This window comes from Hemiscyllium ocellatum (assembly GCF_020745735.1).
Source record: "Hemiscyllium ocellatum isolate sHemOce1 chromosome 15 unlocalized genomic scaffold, sHemOce1.pat.X.cur. SUPER_15_unloc_28, whole genome shotgun sequence".
NCBI classification, from domain to species: domain Eukaryota; kingdom Metazoa; phylum Chordata; class Chondrichthyes; order Orectolobiformes; family Hemiscylliidae; genus Hemiscyllium; species Hemiscyllium ocellatum.
In genome coordinates this window covers 134,888-144,887 of record NW_026867465.1, presented here as the reverse complement: position 1 = coordinate 144,887, position 10,000 = coordinate 134,888, and positions in this window count along the sequence as shown.

Sequence of the window (10,000 nt, the reverse complement as noted above, 5' to 3'; positions counted from 1 at the left end):
CCTGGGTGACGGGCACCGCAGGGAGGCAGAGCCATCGCACTTGCCGGGTGGCAGAGGAAGGACCGGACTATGTACAATAGCGGCCAACGACTCCCAGAGCCGGTTGTGCGGCGTCTGCTCTCAGCCTAAGAGGCTTCTGGGAGTGCTCAGGCAAGGGTCAGCCTGCACCCTTGCTGGCAGCACCCAGGGGAACCAGGACGCTTGCATCTCTCGCCTTCATTTTCGACACAAGCGCCTGAGGAGGGACGCCACCCCTCCCCTTGCGTCAAGAGACCTCCCCACCAGCCTCTGACTGATTCTTAGAACGGACGGAAAGAGTCGGGCAAGCCTGTCAAAGCTTTGAGCGAATGTCAAAAGCTTTAGACTTCCGCGAACTCTCCGGCTTGCACTGAGACGCGAGGTCGATGTGCTAAGCACCACGGGGCCCCTTTCGCCTGCAGGTCCCGAGCCGCCAACATGTTCTTAGTATCGTGTTCTCCAAACCTGGGTGACGGGCACCGCAGGGAGGCAGAGCCATCGCACTTGCCGGGTGGCAGAGGAAGGACCGGACTATGTACAATAGCGGCCAACGACTCCCAGAGCCGGTAGTGCGGCGTCTGCTCTCAGCCTAAGAGGCTTCTGGGAGTGCTCAGGCAAGGGTCAGCCTGCACCCTTGCTGGCAGCACCCAGGGGAACCAGGACGCTTGCATCTCTCGCCTTCATTTTCGACACAAACGCCTGAGGAGGGAAGCCAACCCTCCGTGTGTCAAGAGACCGTCCCCGCCCCGGCCTCCGACTGATTCTTAGAACGGACGGAAAGAGTCAGGCAAGCCTGTTAAGACTTCCGCGAACTCTCCGGCTTGCACTGAGACGCGAGGTCGATGTGCTCAGCACCACGGGGCCCCTTTCGCCTGCAGGTCCCGAGCCGCCAACATGTTCTAAGTATCGTGTTCTCCAAACCTGGGTGACGGGCACCGCAGGGAGGCAGAGCCATCGCACTTGCCGGGTGGCAGAGGAAGGACCGGACTATGTACAATAGCGGCCAACGACTCCCAGAGCCGGTAGTGCGGCGCCTGCTCTCAGCCTAAGAGGCTTTTGGGAGTGCTCAGGCAAGGGTCAGCCTGCACCCTTGCTGGCAGCACCCAGGGGAACCAGGACGCTTGCATCTCTCGCCTTCATTTTCGACACAAACGCCTGAGGAGGGAAGCCAACCCTCCGTGTGTCAAGAGACCGTCCCCGCCCCGGCCTCCGACTGATTCTTAGAACGGACGGAAAGAGTCAGGCAAGCCTGTTAAGACTTCCGCGAACTCTCCGGCTTGCACTGAGACGCGAGGTCGATGTGCTCAGCACCACGGGGCCCCCCTTCGCCTGCAGGTCCCGAGCCGCCAACATGTTCTAAGTATCGTGTTCCCCAAACCTGGGTGACGAGCACCGCAGGGAGGCAGAGCCATCGCACTTGCCGGGTGGCAGAGGAAGGACCGGACTATGTACAATAGCGGCCAACGACTCCCAGAGCCGGTAGTGCGGCGCCTGCTCTCAGCTTAAGAGGCTTTTGGGAGTGCTCAGGCAAGGGTCAGCCTGCACCCTTGCTGGCAGCACCCAGGGGAACCAGGACGCTTGCATCTCTCGCCTTCATTTTCGACACAAACACCTGAGGAGGGAAGCCAACCCTCCGTGTGTCAAGAGACCGTCCCCGCCCCGGCCTCCGACTGATTCTTAGAACGGACGGAAAGAGTCAGGCAAGCCTGTCAAAGAATTGAGCAGATGTCAAAATCTTTTAAGACTTCCGCGAACTCTCCGGCTTGCACTGAGACCCGAGGTCGATGTGCTCAGCACCACGGGGCCCCTTTCGCCTGCAGGTCCCGAGCCGCCAACATGTTCTAAGTATCGTGTTCCCCAAACCTGGGTGACGAGCACCGCAGGGCGGCAGAGCCATCGCACTTGCCGGGTGGCAGAGGAAGGACCGGACTATGTACAATAGCGGCCAACCACTCCCAGAGCCGGTAGTGCGGCGTGCGAGGTCTGCTCTCAGCGGAAGAGGGTTTTGGGAATGCTCAGGCAAGGGCCAGCCTGCACCCTTCCTGGCCGCTCCCACGGGAACCAGGCTACTTGCAATCCTTTCCCCCAATAGCAAGTGCCTTTTGGAGGGACGGCCGGAGTCAACGTGGGGTTTGCCCGCCCTCCAAAGTGTCAAGAGACCGCCGCACAGGCCTCTGACTGATTCTTAGAACAGGCAGCAAGAGTTGGGTAAGTCTGTCGAAAATTTGACAAAGTGTCAAAAATTAGACTTCCGAGAGCTCTTGGGCATGCACACAGGCCTGTCATTCAAGTGCTCTGCCCGCGGAACCGTTTTTCGGATGCCTTTCAAAGTGGTCCCGCGCCGCCATTTTGTTCTAAAAATCGTGTTCCCAGAAATCTCCGGGTACCCCGCCAACCTCACTGTGTCACAATGTCAAGTGGCACTGAATGGGTCTGAATTTCAAATTCGACTGCTTCGCTCTGGAACTCGAACCCGGCAAAACCGTTTGGATTTTTCCCGGTCCAGACTTCCGCGGCAGACAAAGTTAAAGTTTTCGGGCTGCAGACTCAAAACGACATCTGGCCAACCGCCGGGCTCAATTCGCCCAGTTCCTCCGGCACTTCGGAACTCATGTTCGGCATGAGTTTTTGAATCTTTCCCGATGCTTCGGCATTTTCCTCCGCTGACACTTAGAATATTTTTCACACTTGGCCGAAAATTTTTCTAAGTTTTTCTGGTTACTGATTTCTTCTTTTCGGGCATTTTTCTAAGTTTTCTTGGTTACTCATTTCTCATTTTCAAACATTTTTCTAAGTTTTTCTGGTTACTGATTTCTTCTTTTTGGGCATTTTTCTAAGTTTTCTTGGTTACTCATTTCTCATTTTCAAACATTTTTCTAAGTTTTTCTGGTTACTCATTTCTCATTTTCAAACATTTTTCTAAGTTTTTCTGGTTACTGATTTCTTCTTTTTGGGCATTTTTCTAAGTTTTCTTGGTTACTCATTTCTCATTTTCAAACATTTTTCTAAGTTTTTCTGGTTACTGATTTCTTCTTTTTGGGCATTTTTCTAAGTTTTCTTGGTTACTCATTTCTCATTTTCAAACATTTTTCTAAGTTTTCTTGGTTACTCATTTCTCATTTTCAAACATTTTTCTAAGTTTTTCTGGTTACTGATTTCTTCTTTTTGGGCATTTTTCTAAGTTTTCTTGGTTACTCATTTCTCATTTTCAAACATTTTTCTAAGTTTTTCTGGTTACTCATTTCTCATTTTCAAACATTTTTCTAAGTTTTTCTGGTTACTGATTTCTTCTTTTTGGGCATTTTTCTAAGTTTTCTTGGTTACTCATTTCTCATTTTCAAACATTTTTCTAAGTTTTTCTGGTTACTCATTTCTCATTTTCAAACATTTTTCTAAGTTTTTCTGGTTACTCATTTCTGCTTTTCCAACGTTTTACTAAGTTTTGCTGGTTACTGAGTTCACACTTTTAAACATTTTCGGGCATTTTTCTACGTTTTTCATGTTACTCATTTAGCACTTTCAGGCACTTTCCTATGCTTTCCTGCTTACTGATTTCACACTTTTAAGCATCTTCGGGCATGTTCCCTAAGTTTTGCAGTTCATTCGTTTGGGACAGTCAGGCAGCTTTCCTAAGCTTTCCTGGTAACCGAATTCACATTGTTGAGAACTTTGGAACCCTTCCCTAAGCTGTGCTGGTTACTCACTTTACCTCTTCAGACACTTGCCCCCGTTGTGACAGAGACCACTTCCCGACTCGGGAAATGCACCAAATTCGGCCTGAACTCAGAGGGCAGTCCCCCCTCGAAGGCGTGGAAGTCGGCAGAATCGCCGGGTCAAATCCGGCTGAGCTACCCGGCTTGGAAGCCTCAAAGTCGGTATGAGCTGTCAGGTTCACTCCCATCCCCGTTTGGACCACTTCCCGACTCGGGAAATTCACCAAATTCGGCCTGAACTCAGAGGACAGTCCCCCCTCGAAGGCGTGACAGTCGGCAGAACCGCCGGATCAAATCCGGCTGAGCTACCCGGCCCCGAAGCCTCAAAGTCGGTAAGAGCTGTCAGGTTCACTCCCATCCCCGTTTGGACCACTTCCCGACTCGGGAAATTCACCAAATTCGGCCTGAACTTATACAACAGTCCCCCCTCGAAGGCGTGACAGTCGGCAGAACCGCCGGATCAAATCCGGTTGAGCTACCCGGCTTGGAAGCCCCAAAGTCGGTAAGAGCTGTCAGGTTCACTCCCATCCCCGTTTGGACCACTTCCCGACTCGGGAAATTCACCAAATTCGGCCTGAACTTATACAACAGTCCCCCCTCGAAGGCGTGACAGTCGCTAGAACCGCCGGATCAAATCCGGTTGAGCTACCCGGCTTGGAAGCCCCAAAGTCGGTAAGAGCTGTCAGGTTCACTCCCATCCCCGTTTGGACCACTTCCCGACTTAGGAAATTCACCAAATTCGGCCTGAACTTAGAGGAGAGTCCCCGCTCGAAGGCGTGGAAGTCGGCAGAATCGCCGGGTCAAATCCGACTGAGCTACCCGGCCCCGAAGCCTCAATGTCGGTAAGAGCTGTCAGGTTCACTCCCATCCCCGTTTGGACCACTTCCCGACTCGGGAAATTCACCAAATTCGGCCTGAACTTAGACAACAGTCCCCCCTCGAAGCCGTGGCAGTCGCTAGAACCGCCGGATCAAATCCGGGTGAGCTACCCGGCTAGGAAGCCCCAAAGTCGGTATGAGCTGTCAGGTTCACTCCCATCCCCGTTTGGACCACTTCCCGACTTAGGAAAATCACCAAATTCGGCCTGAACTCAGAGGGCAGGCCCCCCTCGAAGGCCAGGCATTCGGCAGAACCGCCGGGTCAAATCCGACTGTGCTACCCGGCCCCTAAGCCTCAAAGTTGGTATGAGCAGTTAGGTTCACTCCCATCCCCGTTTGGACCACTTCCCGACTTAGGAAATTCACCAAATTCGGCCTGAACTTAGAGGAGAGTCCCCGCTCGAAGGCGTGGAAGTCGGCAGAATCGCCGGGTCAAATCCGACTGAGCTACCCGGCCCCGAAGCCTCAATGTCGGTAAGAGCTGTCAGGTTCACTCCCATCCCCGTTTGGACCACTTCCCGACTCGGGAAATTCACCAAATTCGGCCTGAACTTAGACAACAGTCCCCCCTCGAAGCCGTGGCAGTCGCTAGAACCGCTGGATCAAATCCGGTTGAGCTACCCGGCTTGGAAGCCCCAAAGTCGGTATGAGCTGTCAGGTTCACTCCCATCCCCGTTTGGACCACTTCCCGACTTAGGAAAATCACCAAATTCGGCCTGAACTCAGAGGGCAGGCCCCCCTCGAAGGCCAGGCATTCGGCAGAACCGCCGGGTCAAATCCGACTGTGCTACCCGGCCCCAAAGCCTCAAAGTTGGTATGAGCAGTTAGGTTCACTCCCATCCCCGTTTGGACCACTTCCCGACTTAGGAAATTCACCAAATTCGGCCTGAACTTAGAGGAGAGTCCCCGCTCGAAGGCGTGGAAGTCGGCAGAATCGCCGGGTCAAATCCGACTGAGCTACCCGGCCCCGAAGCCTCAATGTCGGTAAGAGCTGTCAGGTTCACTCCCATCCCCGTTTGGACCACTTCCCGACTCGGGAAATTCACCAAATACGGCCTGAACTTAGACAACAGTCCCCCCTCGAAGCCGTGGCAGTCGCTAGAACCGCTGGATCAAATCCGCTTGAGCTACCCGGCTTGGAAGCCCCAAAGTCGGTATGAGCTGTCAGGTTCACTCCCATCCCCGTTTGGACCACTTCCCGACTTAGGAAAATCACCAAATTCGGCCTGAACTCAGAGGGCAGGCCCCCCTCGAAGGCCAGGCATTCGGCAGAACCGCCGGGTCAAATCCGACTGTGCTACCCGGCCCCAAAGCCTCAAAGTTGGTATGAGCAGTTAGGTTCACTCCCAAACCCGTTGGGACCACTTCCCGACTTAGGAAATTCACCAAATCCGGCCTGAACTTAGACAACAGTCCCCCCTCGAAGGCGTGACAGTCGGTAGAACCGCCGGGTCAAATCCGGCTGAGCTACCCGATTTGGAAGCCTTCAACACAAAACCCATCCGGCAATGCCACTCAAAAAGGGCCCAAATTCAGAAACACCCCCTTCAATAGGTACCACTTCCTCGGAGACACTACCGGGACACGCTCCCCTCGGCGAAAATTAAGCCCCCACCACTAACTGAAGCCAACCGCAGCCCCAACTTCAACGGAGAAATCAGTAACCAATTCAAAAATGCACTTGGTTACTGATTTGTACTGCTTCAAAAATATTCTAAGTGTCGCTGGTTACTGATTTGTACTGCTCCAAAAATATTCTAAGTGTCACTGGTTACTGATTTGTACTGACTCAAAAATATTCTAAGTGTCGCTGGTTACTGATTTGTACTGACTGAAAAATATTCTAAGTGTCGCTGGTTACTGATTTGTACTGACTCAAAAATATTCTAAGTGTCAGTGGTTACTGATTTGTACTGCTCCAAAAATATTCTAAGTGTCGCTGGTTACTGATTTGTAATGCTCCAAAAATATTCTAAGTGTCGCTGGTTACTGATTTGTACTGCTTCAAAAATATTCTAAGTGTCAGCGGTTACTGATTTGTACTGCTTCAAAAATATTCTAAGTGTCGCTGGTTACTGATTTGTACTGCTTCAAAAATATTCTAAGTGTCAGTGGTTACTGATTTGTACTGCGTCAAAAATATTCTAAGTGTCGCTGGTTACTGATTTGTACTGCTCCAAAAATATTCTAAGTGTCGCTGGTTACTGATTTGTACTGCTTCAAAAATATTCTAAGTGTCGCTGGTTACTGATTTGTACTGCTTCAAAAATATTCTAAGTGTCAGTGGTTACTGATTTGTACTGCTTCAAAAATATTCTAAGTGTCGCTGGTTACTGATTTGTACTGCTTCAAAAATATTCTAAGTGTCAGTGGTTACTGATTTGTACTGCTTCAAAAATATTCTAAGTGTCGCTGGTTACTGATTTGTACTGCTTCAAAAATATTCTAAGTGTCAGTGGTTACTGATTTGTACTGCTCCAAAAATATTCTAAGTGTCGCTGGTTACTGATTTGTACTGCTTCAAAAATATTCTAAGTGTCAGTGGTTACTGATTTGTACTGCTCCAAAAATATTCTAAGTGTCGCTGGTTACTGATTTGTACTGCTTCAAAAATATTCTAAGTGTCAGCGGTTACTGATTTGTACTGCTTCAAAAATATTCTAAGTGTCAGTGGTTACTGATTTGTACTGCTTCAAAAATATTCTAAGTGTCGCTGGTTACTGATTTGTACTGCTTCAAAAATATTCTAAGTGTCAGTGGTTACTGATTTGTACTGCTCCAAAAATATTCTAAGTGTCGCTGGTTACTGATTTGTACTGCTTCAAAAATATTCTAAGTGTCAGTGGTTACTGATTTGTACTGCTTCAAAAATATTCTAAGTGTCGCTGGTTACTGATTTGTACTGCTTCAAAAATATTCTAAGTGTCAGTGGTTACTGATTTGTACTGCTTCAAAAATATTCTAAGTGTCGCTGGTTACTGATTTGTACTGCTCCAAAAATATTCTAAGTGTCGCTGGTTACTGATTTGTACTGCTTCAAAAATATTCTAAGTGTCGCTGGTTACTGATTTGTACTGCTCCAAAAATATTCTAAGTGTCGCTGGTTACTGATTTGTACTGCTTCAAAAATATTCTAAGTGTCGCTGGTTACTGATTTGTACTGCTTCAAAAATATTCTAAGTGTCAGTGGTTACTGATTTGTACTGCTTCAAAAATATTCTAAGTGTCGCTGGTTACTGATTTGTACTGACTCAAAAATATTCTAAGTGGGGCTGGTTACTGATTTGTACTGCTCCAAAAATATTCTAAGTGTCGCTGGTTACTGATTTGTACTGCTTCAAAAATATTCTAAGTGTCAGCGGTTACTGATTTGTACTGCTTCAAAAATATTCTAAGTGTCAGTGGTTACTGATTTGTACTGCTTCAAAAATATTCTAAGTGTCGCCGGTTACTGATTTGTACTGCTTCAAAAATATTCTAAGTGTCAGTGGTTACTGATTTGTACTGCTTCAAAAATATTCTATGTGTCGCCGGTTACTGATTTGTACTGCTTCAAAAATATTCTAAGTGTCTGTGGTTACTGATTTGTACTGCTCCAAAAATATTCTAAGTGTCGCTGGTTACTGATTTGTACTGCTTCAAAAATATTCTAAGTGTCAGCGGTTACTGATTTGTACTGCTTCAAAAATATTCTAAGTGTCAGTGGTTACTGATTTGTACTGCTTCAAAAATATTCTAAGTGTCGCTGGTTACTGATTTGTACTGCTTCAAAAATATTCTAAGTGTCAGTGGTTACTGATTTGTACTGCTTCAAAAATATTCTAAGTGTCGCTGGTTACTGATTTGTACTGCTCCAAAAATATTCTAAGTGTCGCTGGTTACTGATTTGTACTGCTTCAAAAATATTCTAAGTGTCGCTGGTTACTGATTTGTACTGCTTCAAAAATATTCTAAGTGTCAGTGGTTACTGATTTGTACTGCTTCAAAAATATTCTAAGTGTCGCTGGTTACTGATTTGTACTGATTCAAAAATATTCTAAGTGTCAGTGGTTACTGATTTGTACTGCTTCAACAATATTCTAAGTGTCGCTGGTTACTGATTTGTACTGCTTCAAAAATATTCTAAGTGTCAGTGGTTACTGATTTGTACTGCTTCAAAAATATTCTAAGTGTCGCTGGTTACTGATTTGTACTGCTCCAAAAATATTCTAAGTGTCGCTGGTTACTGATTTGTACTGCTTCAAAAATATTCTAAGTGTCGCTGGTTACTGATTTGTACTGCTCCAAAAATATTCTAAGTGTCGCTGGTTACTGATTTGTACTGCTTCAAAAATATTCTAAGTGTCGCTGGTTACTGATTTGTACTGCTTCAAAAATATTCTAAGTGTCAGTGGTTACTGATTTGTACTGCTTCAAAAATATTCTAAGTGTCGCTGGTTACTGATTTGTACTGACTCAAAAATATTCTAAGTGGGGCTGGTTACTGATTTGTACTGCTCCAAAAATATTCTAAGTGTCGCTGGTTACTGATTTGTACTGCTTCAAAAATATTCTAAGTGTCAGCGGTTACTGATTTGTACTGCTTCAAAAATATTCTAAGTGTCAGTGGTTACTGATTTGTACTGCTTCAAAAATATTCTAAGTGTCGCTGGTTACTGATTTGTACTGATTCAAAAATATTCTAAGTGTCAGTGGTTACTGATTTGTACTGCTTCAACAATATTCTAAGTGTCGCTGGTTACTGATTTGTACTGCTTCAAAAATATTCTAAGTGTCAGTGGTTACTGATTTGTACTGCTTCAAAAATATTCTAAGTGTCGCTGGTTACTGATTTGTACTGCTCCAAAAATATTCTAAGTGTCGCTGGTTACTGATTTGTACTGCTTCAAAAATATTCTAAGTGTCGCTGGTTACTGATTTGTACTGCTCCAAAAATATTCTAAGTGTCGCTGGTTACTGATTTGTACTGCTTCAAAAATATTCTAAGTGTCGCTGGTTACTGATTTGTACTGCTTCAAAAATATTCTAAGTGTCAGTGGTTACTGATTTGTACTGCTTCAAAAATATTCTAAGTGTCGCTGGTTACTGATTTGTACTGACTCAAAAATATTCTAAGTGGGGGCTGGTTACTGATTTGTACTGCTCCAAAAATATTCTAAGTGTCGCTGGTTACTGATTTGTACTGCTTCAAAAATATTCTAAGTGTCAGCGGTTACTGATTTGTACTGCTTCAAAAATATTCTAAGTGTCAGTGGTTACTGATTTGTACTGCTTCAAAAATATTCTAAGTGTCGCCGGTTACTGATTTGTACTGCTTCAAAAATATTCTAAGTGTCAGTGGTTACTGATTTGTACTGCTTCAAAAATATTCTAAGTGTCGCCGGTTACTGA